The 16,520-nt window shown below is 44.3% G+C and overlaps 1 non-coding gene across 1 annotated transcript; it reads left to right on the forward strand.

Moving 5' to 3' along the window:
- Nucleotides 1-12,472: 12,472 nt before the first annotated feature.
- Nucleotides 12,473-12,576, forward strand: LOC127228995 (U6 spliceosomal RNA). Its single transcript, XR_007835086.1, has one exon. It is a non-coding gene; the product is annotated as a U6 spliceosomal RNA (small nuclear RNA).
- Nucleotides 12,577-16,520: the final 3,944 nt, after the last annotated feature.

A 16,520-nucleotide genomic window follows, 5' to 3' on the forward strand; every position in this document is an offset into this window, starting at 1 on the left:
GGGTTTAGCCTTTGAGATGTGTGTACATATGGATGCCATCCATCGTGTGTGGGTGATGAAAGAAAAGATTAAGAATGGCCTCCGTGCATGGCTGCACACAGCTCAGAGTGAGTCACGAACCTCAGACCAGAAAGGAAGCTGAGTGGGAGGCTAGAGCAGGCAGAGTCTCAGGTGTGAATCGTGACAGCTCAGTCTGGATGCAGTCAGGTGGCAGGAAACCTCTCCATGCCTCCCACTGAGATGTCCACATCTAGCCAGTCTTGATACCTGACAGGGGGTCCCTGGAAGGCCAGAGGCAGGCCAGTGTCCCCTTATCACAACAGGATACAGTGTTCTGCACAAGTAGATGGTGAATTTTTTTCTATTTTCTCTTCTGAAATAAAAACAAACAAAACAAACAAACAAACAAAAAACTGGAAAATGCTGTCTATATTCTATATCCATCCTTTTGCCAACGAATATGCAGCTCTTGTTTCATTTTAAGGTGTTTATTAAAAGTGGTATTTTTAAGACCTGAAAATGAAAGTGCCAGTTTGAGCTATGTTCAGAGGAATGGAAAAAAGTTGTGCTCACATTCCTGGGTTATTTAAATGGTGTTAGGGGTGAAACAGTTATGACTATAGAGGCAAGAGTGGGCAGGCAGTTTTAAGTCAGAAGATTCTGGGGCGTAATGAAAGGAGACAGAGAGACTGGGAATGCCTCTAAGCGCTGAAGCAGCTAGGGAGGTGAAGATGAATGGGGACCTGGATAGGACGACTCTGCCTTCACCAGTTCCCTGACCAGCTTCATGGTGGCTAGCCACCCACATTTCATTACAGATGAATAAGGTTAGTCAGAGAATAACTAAGATGGACATCTGCTCTGGGCCTCAGAAGCCCCACTAAGTCTAAGAAGACCTGGGCGAGGTGGGTGCAGGGTAAGTGAGCAAGGAATGTCCCCAGATGGGCAGGCCCCTCCCTCATCCTTTAGGTCTGAGACTTTAAGAATAAGCCCACGTGCCATCTCCCCACAAAGCCTTTCTGGCTTTTTGGCCCTGGCTGATCTATTCCCTGTATTAATTATTAGCTTAGTTCCCTTTCCTGTCTTGAGTCTTGTGAGCTTCTAACCATCCATCCGTGCTTGGCCTGTTTATGAGTGCTTTGGTAGGGTCTTTTAAGTCAATTTTTGTATTGAGTTCTTTGGTTTTTTGTTTTGTTTTGTTTTGTTTTTATTGGTTGGCTGGTTCTGTCTTTACATTTTTTTTCTTTCTTTTTGAGATGGAGTCTGCCTTTGAAATTGCTGTCTAACCCAGGCTGACCTCAAACACAAAATCTTCCTGCCTCAACCTCCCAAGCACTAGGATTACAGGTGTGCCCTGCCACACCAGCTATAAAAGTTCTTGCTACAGCTAACTGAAATATTTCCTTCATTGGACCTTGTGTGGTGGCAACACCTTTAAACCCAGCACTTGTGAGGCAGAGCAGGTGGATCTCTGGGAGTTTGAGGCAAACTTGATCTATATAATGAGTTCTGGGACAGCTAAGGCTACAAAATGAGACCCTGTGTCAAAAACAAATTCCCTTCATTTGTTCTTTTATGTGTATTATCTGTTCTTAGGCTGAAAGATCAGTTAGAATTGGTTAAGCAGTTAATCTCTCCTTCGTGAACACGTCTGATGCTTTGAAGGTGGAAACACCATTACAGAGATTCAATATTTTATATTTCTGGGTTTGTCTTTTGAGGGGGGTGGTTAAGACAGAGTTCCTCTGTGGCTTTGGAAACTGTCCTGGAACAAGCTCTTGTAGACCAGGCTGCCCTCAAACTCACGGAGATCTGCCTGCCTCTGCCTCTGCCTTCTGAGTGCTGGGATTAAAGGTGTGCGCCGCCGCCGCCGCCGCCGCCGCCGCCGCCGCCGCCACCGCTGCTGCCACCACCCGGCTGTCTTGTGTATTTGTTTGAAGGTTTTTATTCTCTCTCTCTCTCTCTCTCTCTCTCTCTCTCTCTCTCTCTCTCTCTCTCTCTCTCTCTCTCTCTCTCTCTCTCTCTGTGGTGTGTGTGTGTGTGTGTGTGTGTGTGTGTGTGTGTGTGTGTGAGTGATCCATCTGAAAAATACTTGGTATATAGTACAAGGAGAGGTCCAAGGTTATTTTTTCGTTGATGACAAATGTGTACAGAATGAAGTCTTTTCTCAATGACTTCTGATTCTACCCTTATGGAAGGCTAAATCCTTTCTTTTTCTTTATTTGTCTCACTATTTTGGGTTATTTTGTTTGTTTGTTCGTTTTTCTTTTCCTTCTTTTTCAGCTGAGAATAGAAGCCAAAGTCTTGCACATAGTAGGTAAACACTCAACCACTAAGTAACAGACCAGATTTATGCCACATATTGAATCAATACTCATCAGGTCATCTTTACCCAAGGCAACATATTTGATTCTAAAAAAGACTACTTGACATTCAGTCATATGATCTGGATTCCTCTGTTAATTTCATTCTAAATTATGTTTTACACCGAACCACTCATGCAACAAATAGTCACTAAACATTGACAGTGGGCCAGCCAGCAGCTTAGTACTGGGAATCAGGAGAATAAGGGAGACACTGGCTTTTACAGTGATCTCAGTACTGACTAGATTATAATGACAGATACTCAATTGTGTTTCATAACAAACAGTCCATCTTAGAGGTGATGAGAAGAGGCCTGCAGAGGGCCCAGGGAGGTCTCTCCAACACTTGAAGTGTAAGCATACCCTGATGTAAGGTCAGGAGGCTGGTGTGACTCAACTGCAACTGTGTGGCTTTGGGTTGACCTGACTCAAGCAATGAGGGAGTCAAGGAAGAGCAGACACACGTACATAAAAGCCAAAGTCAGGAGTACCGTGTGCTTTGATAGAGACAAGCCGGCAGCAGCCCAGACACTCAGTGTGCATGTTTTATGTATCATAATCAGGGCGGCAGGTTTAGCTAAGCTTGGTAAGGGTGTCTGTAGTGATCAGTCTTGGGCGGTGAGCATCAGAATGAAGGAAGTTCCATCAACAACATTTTCTGCCCATGGTGTCAACACCTGCACATGGTTCCCCCAAAGGCCTTGCCATTCCCACATGTCTGAAGCCTCAGGGCCCTTGATATGGCAGTGCACATGTCAGCAACATACATTCACTCAGGGCTTCATCCATTCCCTGCACTAACAGAATCTGGACAAGGCTGAGACCTGGGCCAGGCTAGATCCTGCCAGAACCTTGAGTCCAACTTCATAAGACCAGTAGAGCCTAGAGGAAAAGTTGAAAAAACTGGTTTTGTAGTGGTACACACCTTTAATCTCAGCACCAGTTACTTGGAGGCAGGAAGATCAAGAGTTCAAGGCCAGCCTTAGCTATTTAGAGTATTGGAGGCTATCCTGGACTACATGAGACCCTATCTAGGGGAAAAAAGGGAAAAAATAAAAGACGACTGGTCGCTTCCCAGGCAGTCCTGAGCAGAAAAGCAGAGATTGCCTCTATGGCCAACACCGTGAAACATTTCTGCATAATTCCCATTTCTTTTACAGAATATTTCCTGGGTTTCTCAGTGTAACAGCCCTGGCTGTCTGGAAATTCACTCTGTAGACCAGACTGCCTCAAACTCACAGAGATCCACCTGAGTGCTGGCATTAAAGGTGTGAGCCACCGTCTTAACTGCTGAGCCATATCCCCAGTCACCACCACCTCCTTCCCCTCCTCCTCCTCCATCACCACCACTACTGCACAGATGGGAAGACTAGGGCTTGAAATGTCTACTTCCCCAATGTGCAGATCAGAAAAAGGAAAAGATGAAACCTGTGACACAAACACATCCCCTTGTCCTGCTCTTTTTCCTTCTGCGGGGGAGGGGAGCAGGATCTTTGCTCTCCTGAAACTTTGTGCTTCCTGGTTTCATTTCACCCCACCCTCGGCCTGAGTCTCTATAAAGTGACACTGACTCACCGGAGTTCTTAGACTACCATGGCCCTGGGTTAGACCCTGGAGTCTCTTGGGCCATATATGGTTTTGTCTTTTTAAGTTCTCCACCCATTGACCTTAACAGCTCAATGAGCTCATAAATAGTCATCAGGGCCTAGACACTATTGCAAACATTTGCTCCAAAGCCTCAGTATAACCTGTACCATCAGGATCACAGTCTTCCTGGGAGTCATGTGGGGCTTGAGTTGTCATCTCTGTAGGGCATGGCCAGGACCCAGCCATGTGGCCACCATCTTTCCCATTATCTGTACCTGTAGGCTCTAGCTGAATCCCCCTCACCCCAATGCCATGCCACCATAAGCAAACATGTCTTTATACCATCACTACTCCAGGTGTGACCTAGGCACCACTGCTAGTCCGCATGTGTTCCACACCAGTCATTATAAGTTTGATAGTTAGGTGTGGTGATTAGTCACAGCACTTGGGAAGCAGAGAAAGGTGAATCTCTGAGTTCAAGGCCAGCCTTGTACACACAGGACAGCCAGAGCTACATAATAAAGATATTTTGTCTCAAATAAATAAATAAGTTCATAGGTTGAAAGTAAGTACTAAGAAACTTGTATAAAGTCCGGTATAGTGGCGCATACCTTTAATCTCAGCACTCAGGACAAAGAGGCAGATAGATCCCTGTCAGTTTGAGGCCAGCCTGATCTACACAGTGAGTTCCTGAACAACCAGAACTACATAAAAAAAGAAAAAAAAAGACAAAAAGAAAGAAATCTGTATGTAAAATTTGATATGTGAAGCCAGATGTGGTGGCACATGCCTATAATTCCAGCACTTGGGAGGATGAGGCAGGAGGGTTGCTCTGAGTTCAAGATCACCAATACCAGATTGGAACTACATAGTAAAATTCTGTCTCCAAAAGAATAAAAAACAGGGTCTGGGGATACAGTTCATCCTGTGAGTGGCTTAACTAGTACTGTATTAAATCCTCAGTGTCTTGAAAATTGAATGTGATAGCACATATATGTACTCCCAGCTCTCAGGAGGTGGAGGAAGGTGGACCAGAAGTTCAGATCAGAGAGAGGGGATGTAGATCAGTTGGTAGAATGTATTCACAGCATGCACAAAGCCCAGGGTTTGATTCCCAGCAACACATAAAACTGAGCATGGTAGCAGATGTTTGTGATCCCAGTGCCCAGATATATACCCTGCTACATGTAGACCAGCCCAGGATAGGTGGGACTCTGAAAAAAAGTTCAAGATCTTCTTTGGCTTCATATTGAACTTGAGGGCAGGGCTGCACAAGCCTCTGTCTCGAAGGAAAAAAAGACTAACAACATGTCGCTTGAATCTTATAATCAAAATTCTTCTAAATGCACTCTAGGATTGCCAGTCAGATCCCAGTGGAGGAAGAGGACATGTTGGGAAATCTGCTGACCTCTGAAGCAGTTACACCAGGGCTAGTTTGTCATCTTTGACAGGTGCATCATAGTTACATACGATCTCATGTTAGAGGAGCTGAGGGAGAGGTACACAGCAACCTTCTACAAAGAAAATGTCGTGTAAATCTGTGTTCAAAATTTAATCTTTATTTTTTAAAAATATTTATCTATTTTTATTTCATATGTATGAGTTTTTTGCCTGTATGTCTGGGCACCATGTACATGCAGTACCCACAGAGGCCAAGAGAGGGAGCCAGATGCCCTGGAATTAGCGTTGTAGTGCATTGTGAGCTCCAGATACAGGCTCTGGGAACTGAAGCCTGGCCCTCAGAAAGAACAGCATATGCTCTTAACTACAGGGATATCTCGAGGCCCTTAAAAATGAATTAAAAAAATGAAAGTTGTCTGCTACCACAAAGACTCAGAAGCATGTTCATACACTTTCCCCAGTGGATTTCTCATGTATGTACCTTTTATGAGTGATCATCACATCATGAATTCTGGGTGACAAAGGTCAGACAACAGAGGCAGGTTAGAAGGTAGACATTGTAACATACTATTGCTAAAGCCACAGCTCACAGAGCTAGAAAGATGAGTTGGTGGTTTAAAGTACTTATTTCTTGTGCAGAGGACTTTGGTCCCCAGCACTAACATGATGGCTCATAGACATCCATAACTCCAATAACAAAGGGTCCAATACCTTCTTCTGGCCTCTGGGCACACCACATTCACACATGATACACATACAGGCAGGCAAAACATTCATACACATAAAATAAAATAAATCTGGAAAGAGAGAAAAAGGCCACAGCTCATGACAGTGTTACTTCTCAAATGTAGGCACATTAAAGATCTTCATCCCATGGCCACTACATCTCAGCTGCCACAGAATATACACTGTCACAACTCTGGGCCAAGTGTGAACAGCAACAAGACTCTGGGGCATGCCAGAATGTAAGGACAGGTGTTGGAACAGCCTGCATGTGAGGGCCCTACAATGTGCCTTTATTTAATGGATGAAAGAGCCAGCTGTATTATTACATCAGGAATAAGGCAAGGCCCCGGCATGTGATTTGGCCCCTTTCTCATAAGTTCTGAGCTATGACAAGTTCTCATGGTACTGGGACATGGCCTAATTCTGTTTCACAAGGTCTGGCACGGACATCCTTCGAGGATTCTAGCTTGTCTGGGGTGTGTGGCATGAGAGGAACAGCTAATTCAACCCTGAGAGGTAGCTAGGCTACACTTGCAGAGAAGTTTGTCCTGACCTCTGAGCTGCTGACCCTCCTGGGATATCTGTGGGCAGCTTAAGCCACACACAGAATCCTTCGCCTCCAGAGGTTCCGCCTGAAGCCATCTCCTCAGAGAGTCTTGTGAGAATTCATCTAATTTCCTCTCCCTGATCCCACTGCACCGACAGTTGGCACTGTCTGCAGCTGAGCCTGTCTTGACTGACCCTCCTCACCCTAGGGACAGTCCTCCTGCGGTCCGGTCGGGTTCAGGCTTCCTGTGAGGCCACAGTGCCATCTGCTGGCTATTGCGAGCTTTGCTGGCCATGCCACAAACAGGCTGGACTTGGCCAATGTGAAAAGCCTCCATTTTCAGTTCAGAATTAAAAGAAACAGCTTCTCCCTCAGGCCACGGGCTTCGGAGATCAGAGCCACACCGTGGCTTTTTCCGGTCGTCCTCCCTGGGATCAGTACTCATTCAGGCTCCAGCCCCACCCCGATGACCAGGAATGCAGTGACCGGGGCTCCGAGATCATGGCTCCTGTGGTTAAGACCTCTTACTGATCATTCACAAAAGCCAGAAGTCTTTGTTCCAGCTCCACAATGGTAAGGGAGCCTCACTCAAGCCTCCCTCGGTGACAGGACATTCAGTGACAGAGACCTGTGTTCAAAACCACTAAAGGCCAGGACCCTCAGTGAAACGCTGTGACCAGGCTGCTGAAGGCCTGAAGAGCCCTCAGTTAGGTACCTAGAGGCTATCACTTGGAGGCCACTGCACATTCGGACTGGCACATAGGACTGATAAGGTCCTATCTGGTTGCCTGTCTATCGCCCTCCCCCTTGACTTAGCAAACACCCCTTGGCTTATTTCTCCCCCTAGATTCAGCACAGGGCTCCCAGCTTCCCTTTCTGTGCTCTTGGCTTCATGGCTCGGGCCTGGTACCAGCTGTGCTCCATCCAGTCTCATGAAGAAGACAGCCTCCACTAGAATGGATCTATCTATCTAGTCTGGCCAGAGAAAACCAGACTGTCTTCCAGCCACCTGGAAGGGCTCCCCGCTGCCACCTAAGCCTGATATCTGCTGGCCCTTCAGCTCCTCCTGGTCCCTGACCTCTGTACTGTGTCAACTCGCTGCCCACAGAGTCCATCAAAACTCGGATGCCTTTACATAGAGCCAAGAGCTTGTCAATCCCAGCATCCCTCCAGTGCCATGTACCTGCTTCTGGCCCCTTGTCCTGGCTTTCTCCTCTTTTCCTACAAATCCTAGTACATCCCAGGCTCCCTCTCCCTCTCTCTTTCAGGCTCCATCCTGCTGAGTTCACTTCTTTATCCAAGCAAGCACAGTGTGTTAGGAATCCAACAATGCAAGGGCGGAATGCAAGGGACAGCAACATAGCAGGGACATTTGGTTTGAGATTTAAAGGATGAACAGAGTTTACTAAAAAATCAAGGTTAGGGAAATATTTGAAGAAGGAGCCACACATACAAATATGCACATAGGCCCAGGTATTCAGAAATGATATTCTCACATGGCCAGGACATAAAGTGAGAGTTAGGAAGGCGGGAAGAGGGATCTGATCAGTTCAATGACATTGTGAATGGTTGGAGAGGAAGGAACACAAGTAGAGTCATATATACCAGTCAGTTTGGCTGCTGAGCGCTGAAGTGAGTTAAATGATAATTCCACCTCCAGACTTCCTCCAAAAATTGTGCCCCAGAACCTGTGAATGTGACTTCTTTGGACAAGGGGGATTTTCAGAAAGCTAAATTAAGGCTCTCAAGATGAGACCATCATGGATTCAATGGCCCTAAACCCAATGACAAGTCCCCTCATAAGGGACACCCACCAAACTAGAATTGGTGGCATGCGCCTGTAATCTCAACCCTTAGGAGGCTCAGGCAGGGGGATTTCCATGAGTTCAAAGTCGTCTTGGGCTATATACCAGGCAATAACTGGGGCTACATATAGCAAGACCATACCTCAAAAACTGGATGGGATAGGATATAGCTAGCTCAGTTGGTGAAGTATTTGCACAGTGTCCACAAAACCTTGGGTTAAATCTCTAGGACCACTCAGACCCAATGTGGTAGTGCACACCTGCAATCCCATCACTGAGGAGGTAGAGGCAGAAGGCCCCAAAATCCAAAGTCATCTTGCTACACATCACATTTTAGGCCAGTCCAGCCTACATGAAACCCTATCTCCAAAACAAAACAACATCAAAAGCAGACTCACAACCACACAGAGGGTCAGGTAAAGACAGCGGAGAGATTGGTGTAACCCTACCACAAACTTCAGAATACCACAAACTTCAAGTGAAGTGTCTTTCCTTGAGTCCTTTAGAGAGAATGTGACTCTAGTAACATCTATATCTTAAAGTTAGGCCTCAGATCTGTGAGTGAGCAAGTTTCAACTGTCCTAAGCCACTGGGCTGTGATCATTACAGAGTGATAAAGTGCTGGCACAGAGCAGCCATGTGTTATGAGTGGCACAGAGCATACACTCCACCAGATGCATGCTCTGGATCTTACTGTTGAACACATTTTATCTGTTCAATAAATATTTACTTAAGTCTATTGTGTGCCAGCTTCTGTTGTAGAAACTGAGTTACATAGTTGAGCAAAATCTCCATTTCCCTGCAATTAATTCCAGGTTAACAACTCCTTTATTTGTTAATCTCTTGGTGGCCTCATTCTGGACTGGATGGAGACTCCGCCCTTTTTCTTTTGTAGTGCTAAAGATTGAACCCAGGACTTTCTAAATGCTAGTCAAGCTCTGCCACTAAACTATTACCCCAGCTTTCTTTTTAATTTTTTTTTTTTTTTTTTTTTTTTTTTTTTTTTTTTTTGCACTTCAAAGCAGTATCTCTGGGAGAGAGAGGGAACTGGGATTGATATGTAAAAAACAAGCTTGTTTCTAACTTAAATTTTAAAATGAGGCTGTACCTATCTAAATTGCCCCAGATTGGCCTTGAACTCAGACTTGAGATTGCCCTACCTCAACCCCCTGAGTATCTGGGTGCCTGGTCACCAGGCCCCACTCAAGGTTCACCCTTTCTTACCACCCAGTGTGGTCAATTCCTTATATTAAACTCTATCTTGGGGCTGGAGAGATGAATCAGCAGTTACAAAAGGATACTGTTCTTGCAGGAGACCTTTAGCTCCCAGCACCTAAGTCAGGTTGCTCAAAACTGCATATAACTCTAGCTCCAGAGGACTCAACACCCTCTTCTGACCTCTCAGGTACCCACACACAGTGCACCCACACATACACAGTGCCCCTACACACACACAGTGTTCTCATACACACACACACAGTGCACCCACACACGCACAGTGTTCTCACACACACACACACAGTGCTCCTACACGCACACACACACACAGTGCTCTCTCACACACACACCCACAGTGCACACACACACGCACAGTGTTCTCTCTCACACACACACACAGTGCTCCTACACGCACACACACACAGTGTTCTCTCTCTCACACACACACACCCACAGTGCACCCACACACGCACAGTGTTCTCTCTCACACACACACAGTGCTCCTACACGCACACACACAGTGTTCTCTCACACACACACCCACAGTGCACACACAGTGTTCTCTCACACACACACAGTGTGCTTACCTACACACAAGGCACACACTCACACACATAATTAAAAATAAAATGTTTATAAATAAACTATCTTATTAGAACACTCAATGTGGTTTGTTTTCTTACAAGACCCTATTCATATAGATACCCAAGTGATGCAAAGGGTTTCAAACCACAGGATAAAGATCTATAATAGCCAGGCACCATGGCACATATCTTTAATCCCAGCACTCAGAGGGTAGAGGCGGACAGATCACTGTGAGTTCAAGGGCAGCCTGATCTACACAAGTTCTAAGCTACAAAGTGAGACTCTGTCTTAAAAAATAAAAGAAAGGAGACAGAAAGAAAGACAAGAAGAAAGGAAGGAAAGAAAGAAGAATGAAGGAGAGAGAGAGAGAAAGAAAGGGAAAAAGAAAGGAAGGAAGGAAGAAATCAATCAATCGCAGGCGAGTATTGCATTTCAGGGAGAAAGGCAAAGGCTGTGGAGCCATGAACTACATCTGAGTGTGTCCAATGGCACAAACCTGTGATCCTAGCCACAAAGGAGAGTGAATCTCCAACCTGAGCTGCATACTGAAACTATTTCTCAAAATGAAAAATGAAAGGGATCTGCAATATGATTCTGTGGCAGAGCACTTGCCAAACATTTGGAAGGTGCTGAATTCAGTTTCCTGTAATCCTGGAATTTGGGAGACAGAAGCAGGAGGATCAGAAGTTCAAGACTAACCCTAACTCTATGACAAGTTCCAGGCCAGTCTGGGTCAAGAGACCCTGTTCAAAAAAAAAAAAAAAAAAAAAAATATATATATATATATATATATATATATATATATATATATATGGATGGAAATATAGTTAAGATTATGGATTTGGTATAGTAAGGGAAAAAAGGAGCTGAGTAGTCAAGGTTGTGGTTGGGGTAGGTGGGGGCTGCCTCTCCACTCAAAGTCATTAAGTCAGTGGTTCTCAACCTGTGGGTCATGACCCATTTAGGGGACAAATGGCCTTTTCACAGGGACTACACAGCAAATATCCTACATATCAGATTATTTACAATTCATAACAGTAGCAAAATTAGAGTTATAAAGCAGCAATGAAATTGGATGGTATGGTTGGGAGTCAGCACAACATGAGGAACTGTATTAAGCGGTCACAGCACTGGGCACTTTGAGAACTACTGCTCTCCATGGTTCCTAACTTTGGCCTCACAGTCTTGCCTCCATTCTCTCTTCGGCTCGGCTCACTCCTTTTCTTGCTCATTCTCAGCTACGTCCAGTTGTGATTTCCTCCTAAGATCTTCTCACTTGCTGTTCCTTCTGCCAGGAATACCCCCCCCCCAGTGAGTTCATTTTCATGTGCTTTGAGTCTTGGAGACTTCCCCTGACCCACCCACTTGAATGGAAAATACTCTAAGGTCTCCTTCCCCAGCCACACTTTGTTTTCCTTCATAGCACTTATCAGTCCACCACACTGCTTTTGTCAGCACTGTGGTGATAAGGATTTCTTAATATTTATTTAAATATCCTCAACACCTAGAATTTTATCTGTCACATTGTAGGGCTCTCTTCTAGTTTACCAACTTGGATAATTGATTCACTAGGGGTGTGACCTCATGTACAGTGTGTGTACATGTCTGTGTGTGTGTGTGTGTTTCTCTTTCTGTGTGTGTGTGTGTGTGTGTGTGTGTGTGAGAGAGAGAGAGAGAGAGAGAGAGAGAGAGAGAGAGAGAGAGAAGCTGACAATTAAACCCAGGATTTCATACTTGTCAGCCACACACTCTTATCACTGAACTACATCTTCAATCTGATATACAATTTCAAACAAGAAAAGCAGGCTGTGGAAAAAGACTATGGCCTTGGGGTTAAGAGCAGCAGAAGGGAAATGACTTAGAGAAACTTGAAACAACCTTAGCAAGACATGATAGTAGCTTAGGCTAAACCCACAGTTACAGAGGTGGTCAGCAGAGATAAGAGTTAAGATAGGGTTTGGGATGCAGTGGTGGCACACACCTTTAGTCCCAGCACTCAGAAGGCAGAAGCAGGAGAATCTCTATAGCTTGAGGCCAGCCTGGTCTACAGAGTGCGTTCCGGGACAGCAAGGCCTATGTAGAGAGACTGTCTCAAAACAAACAGATAAAAAGCTAGATTTTGCAGGCAGAAAAGATACAATTTGGTAATGAAGTAAACTTAGGAATTTAGTAGATGAGCATCAAAGTTGTCTCACAGGATGAGGGAAGACTATACTGGTATTGAAATCAGAAGATGAGGCTTACTTTGGCAGCACACATACTAAAAGTGGAACGATAACAGAGAATATTAGCATGGCCCATGCATGAGGATGAAGCTCAAATTCATGAAGTGTTCTGTATTTTTAAAAAGAAAAAAGAGCTGAAAGTAGGCTCACACATCTTTAGTTCCAGAACTGGGAAGGCAGTCCTCATAACCTGGAGGTCAGGGGCTCATTGTATAGGAATTTATGGCTAGTCTACATGACCAGAGACCAATTTACCCAAGATGGTTTTATCATTTAAAGTATTCTTAGGACTACTTGCACAAAATGGCATAAATATGGTTCAGTGGCCCACTACACTAAGTGACTTCAAGGTATATTATTAACTCAAGCTGTGAGGTGCAGTAGAAGTTCCAGCCTCTTAAGAAGTAAGAAGTATTTCCATAACCTTGCACTGATGCAAAACTAGAGAACTCACGAAAGGTCACACAGAGCAGCAGTTCTTAGAGATACAGGGTGGGGTGGGAGTCCTGTCTGCAGAACTCTGTGGCTCATAATAGAATGTGGAGATTCATTATTGACCAAGGGAAAAGAAATCAGAACGGAAAAGGTAGTCACTCATGAAGAGGTAAGGAGTCTGTGCTGCCAGTTGGAATCTTCTTCTGGTCACAATGACCCTGTAACTTGGCATCCTTAAGTGCTATCTGGGCCATGTGATTACAGTTGTGAAATGAAGTTCTCTGAAGAACTGTTGGCCTTTCTTCCTGATGTTGATTTATTTGCTTGTTTATTTATTTACCTGTTTTTGTGGTGTATCTGTGTATATGCATGTGTCCAAGCATGTATGTGCAGAGAGAGGCTAGCGAAGGGATTCAGGGGTAGTCTGTCACTTTCTGCTTTATTCTCATGAGATGGGTCCTTATGACCTGTCCATGACTAGTCCTAGAGAAGGCCATTTGTTCTTTTGTTTCTTGGTCATTGGTTTTTGTTGTTGTTTTAGCTTGGTGAGCAAGCTCCAATGATCTTCTTATCTCTAGGGTTACTGGTTCATGAAGCTCCGCCTGACCTTTTAACTAATTTTTAAAATGTGACTGGATGCTTTGTCTGCACCTGTATCTGTGCACCACGCCCATGCCTGGTGCTTTTGGAGGCCAGAGAACGGCATTGGATTCCTCAGCTCTCGGCTTCTGTAAACAATGCTTGCTTGCTGCATGTGTCTCTATATCTCACAATTTTGGTTTCTGCCTTTAAAATCTCAACAAATTGGGGGTCATGACTGCTTCACGATACTCTACCTGGGACAGCCCTGCCAGTCATGAACAAAGACTCCATATATTTTTTTACTTATTTAGGCCTCTTGGTGGGTTTTTTTCTTCACCTACTCCATAACATTAAGACTTAAGACTGCTGTCCTACTGTGTATTCAGCCTGTTGGTTTAACTTTTCTTTAAGAAAACAATGTAACAATCAACTTGCCTTGTACTTCCCATGTAACCAATCAACTTTTATAAGCTAAGCTATCACATAGCTGCAATCTTAAATTATGCACACTTCCATGTCCCTAAACCAGATAACGTAAGAGTGTTATTTGCTAAAAGTGGGAAGTACAGAGGTTGAAAGAAACTTGCTAAAGGTTGAAAGCAACCATTTAGAAATATTGCCTGATCAAAAAAATGATGTTTGTTTATCTGGGTCAGTTTGGATCAGTTGGAGCCAGGGACTTAATCCCTTATAAAACTTTGTTAAAGATTTCTGAAAAGTATCCCGTTCCTTCCCGGTATGATGTTTTCTGTGCTGTTCAAATAATACAGAGCAAAGCCCCTTGTGATGATAGACATGGGCAGACACAACAGACACACAGGGACACATAGAGACAGAACAGACAGACTGATAGAACACAGATACAAACACAGGCACACATTCAGACTTATACAACAGACAGGCAGAGGCAGAAGACACAGGGAACATGAAATAGAGACTTCAGATCTGAACTCACTCTTAGTTAAATGAATTCACGGAGAAGTGCTTTTACTTCTTTCCTTAACAAGACACTGATGCAGTATTGGTAACTTGGAGTTAATCACTAATGCCTATAGTCCTCAGAATCTCTGGCTCTTGGGACCAGCTGAGCCCAAAGATGCTGCTGTCTAGTGTGTCCCCTCAAGTCTAGGTGAGGGTCCGCACAGGCGACAGCTCCTGTTTCTTTTTTGTTGTTGTTGGAGCCATTCTCCTAAAGTCCAGGCTGAGAATTCTGTGAAGCTGATGCCCTTCAACTTCTGTTCTTGCTGCCTCCAGCTCCCAAGTGTTGGGTATTACAGGTATATGACAGACACCATTGGCATTCCCATTTCTTTTCTTCTGAAATAAATCAAAATTAGATAAGGGGAAAAGACAGAATCCATAAAAGAAAAGTTAAACTTTTAAAAGAATCTTCATTCCAATAGCTGCCAAAAGGGAGGGGAAAAAATCAAATGAGAAAAAAATAATTGAAACATTTGTTTCATGTCATTCTGAGACAAGTTCTCCAAAGGCTTAGGCTGACCTTAATTAACTTGCTGTGTGGCTGAGGATGACTTTGAACTCCCAACCTTCCTGCCTCTGCCTTCCATGTGCTGCCCAGATCAACATGGAAACTAACAGTATCAATGGTTAATCTCTCTAGGAAAAAAGAAATCCAGAAATTTTTAACACCAACAATCAGGCTGGAGAAATGCCTCAGGGGTTAAGAGCACTGGCTGCTTTTCCAAGGGACCCAGGTTCATTACCAGCACCCATGTGGAGGCTTACAATTGTCTCCAACTTCAGTTTCAGAGGATCTGAACCCCTCTTCTGGCCTCTGTGGGTACCAAGGAATGCATATGTTCACAGAAATACATGCAGGCAAAATACCTATAAACATAAACATAAAAAATAAATCTTAAAAAAAAAACACCAACATTTCAAGAAAAAAAAATGTAAAGGAAAGAAATCAAGTGAAAACTATACAGATGGCTAGAAATACAAAAGGGTGCCTGATTCCAGTCACAGAGCACCACCCACAACTCTCAAGTGTTATTTGTGAATTTTGTCACACAGGCAAGGGTCACACAAAGAGAATCTATAGAAAGCAGATACTAGCAATGTTTGTTTTAGGTGAAAGGAGCTTGGTGGACCGGACAAGGGCTTTCCACTCTACATCCCTCTAACCTTTTAAATTTAGATTCATGTAAATGTGTTACCTATTTTTAAATGTAATTCAAAATACTTAAAGGATCTAAATTGAAGTCGGTGTCACTGTCTGAACCCAAACCTGTTTTTAGACTTGTTTGGACCTCGCTGCCCTTCTGTCATGTCACCTCTTGCATCCTTCAGAACTCCGTTAGCCACTGCTTCCCTGAAGCCTTTCATGGTCACTTTAGTTCCAGCTGAGCCTTTCATCTTCTGAACACAGGAACTAGTTTTATACATCAGTCCTGAAAGGACACCAAAATAAAAATGAGTTGGAACTCCTGAGTCACTCCAAAACTCAGCACATTCTTTGAACTTCTACAGACCACACTCCATAGCCATGAGAATGCAAGGGGAATACCAAGGCAATTCAATTAGATGCAGTGAGGAGTGACCACGAGTATCTCTTATTCTCTTTGAGGAGATACAGGGGAGGGGAGGGTGGGGGTTGTGGAAATGATTCAGGGGGAAAGTGCTTGATGCACAAATAAGAGGACTGGAGTTTGGGTCCCAAGAGCCCAGATAAAGCCAGACTGTGGCATCTATAATCCCCGTAGTCCTACAGAGAGATGGGAGACAGAAGAAGCTGGAAGGCCAGCCAGCTTATATACACAGCAGCAAACAACAAGAGACCCTGTTGCAAAAACAGTGATAGATGATGACCAGACTGTCTGCCTCTCTCTCTCCATACACACATACACTCATATACTATATTTTACAGAGAGAGAGAGAGAGGGGAACAAAAGGAAAAAGAAAATGAAGGGAGTAAAAGGAGGGGAGAAGAGAAGAGGAGGAGAGAAGAGAAGGAAGGGGAGATGAGAATGGAGAGAGAAGGAAGGAGAGGGAAGAGAAAGGGACAAGGGAAGGGGGAGAGAGAAGG

This window comes from Phodopus roborovskii, unplaced genomic scaffold (assembly GCF_943737965.1).
Source record: "Phodopus roborovskii unplaced genomic scaffold, PHOROB, whole genome shotgun sequence".
NCBI lineage: Eukaryota > Metazoa > Chordata > Mammalia > Rodentia > Cricetidae > Phodopus > Phodopus roborovskii.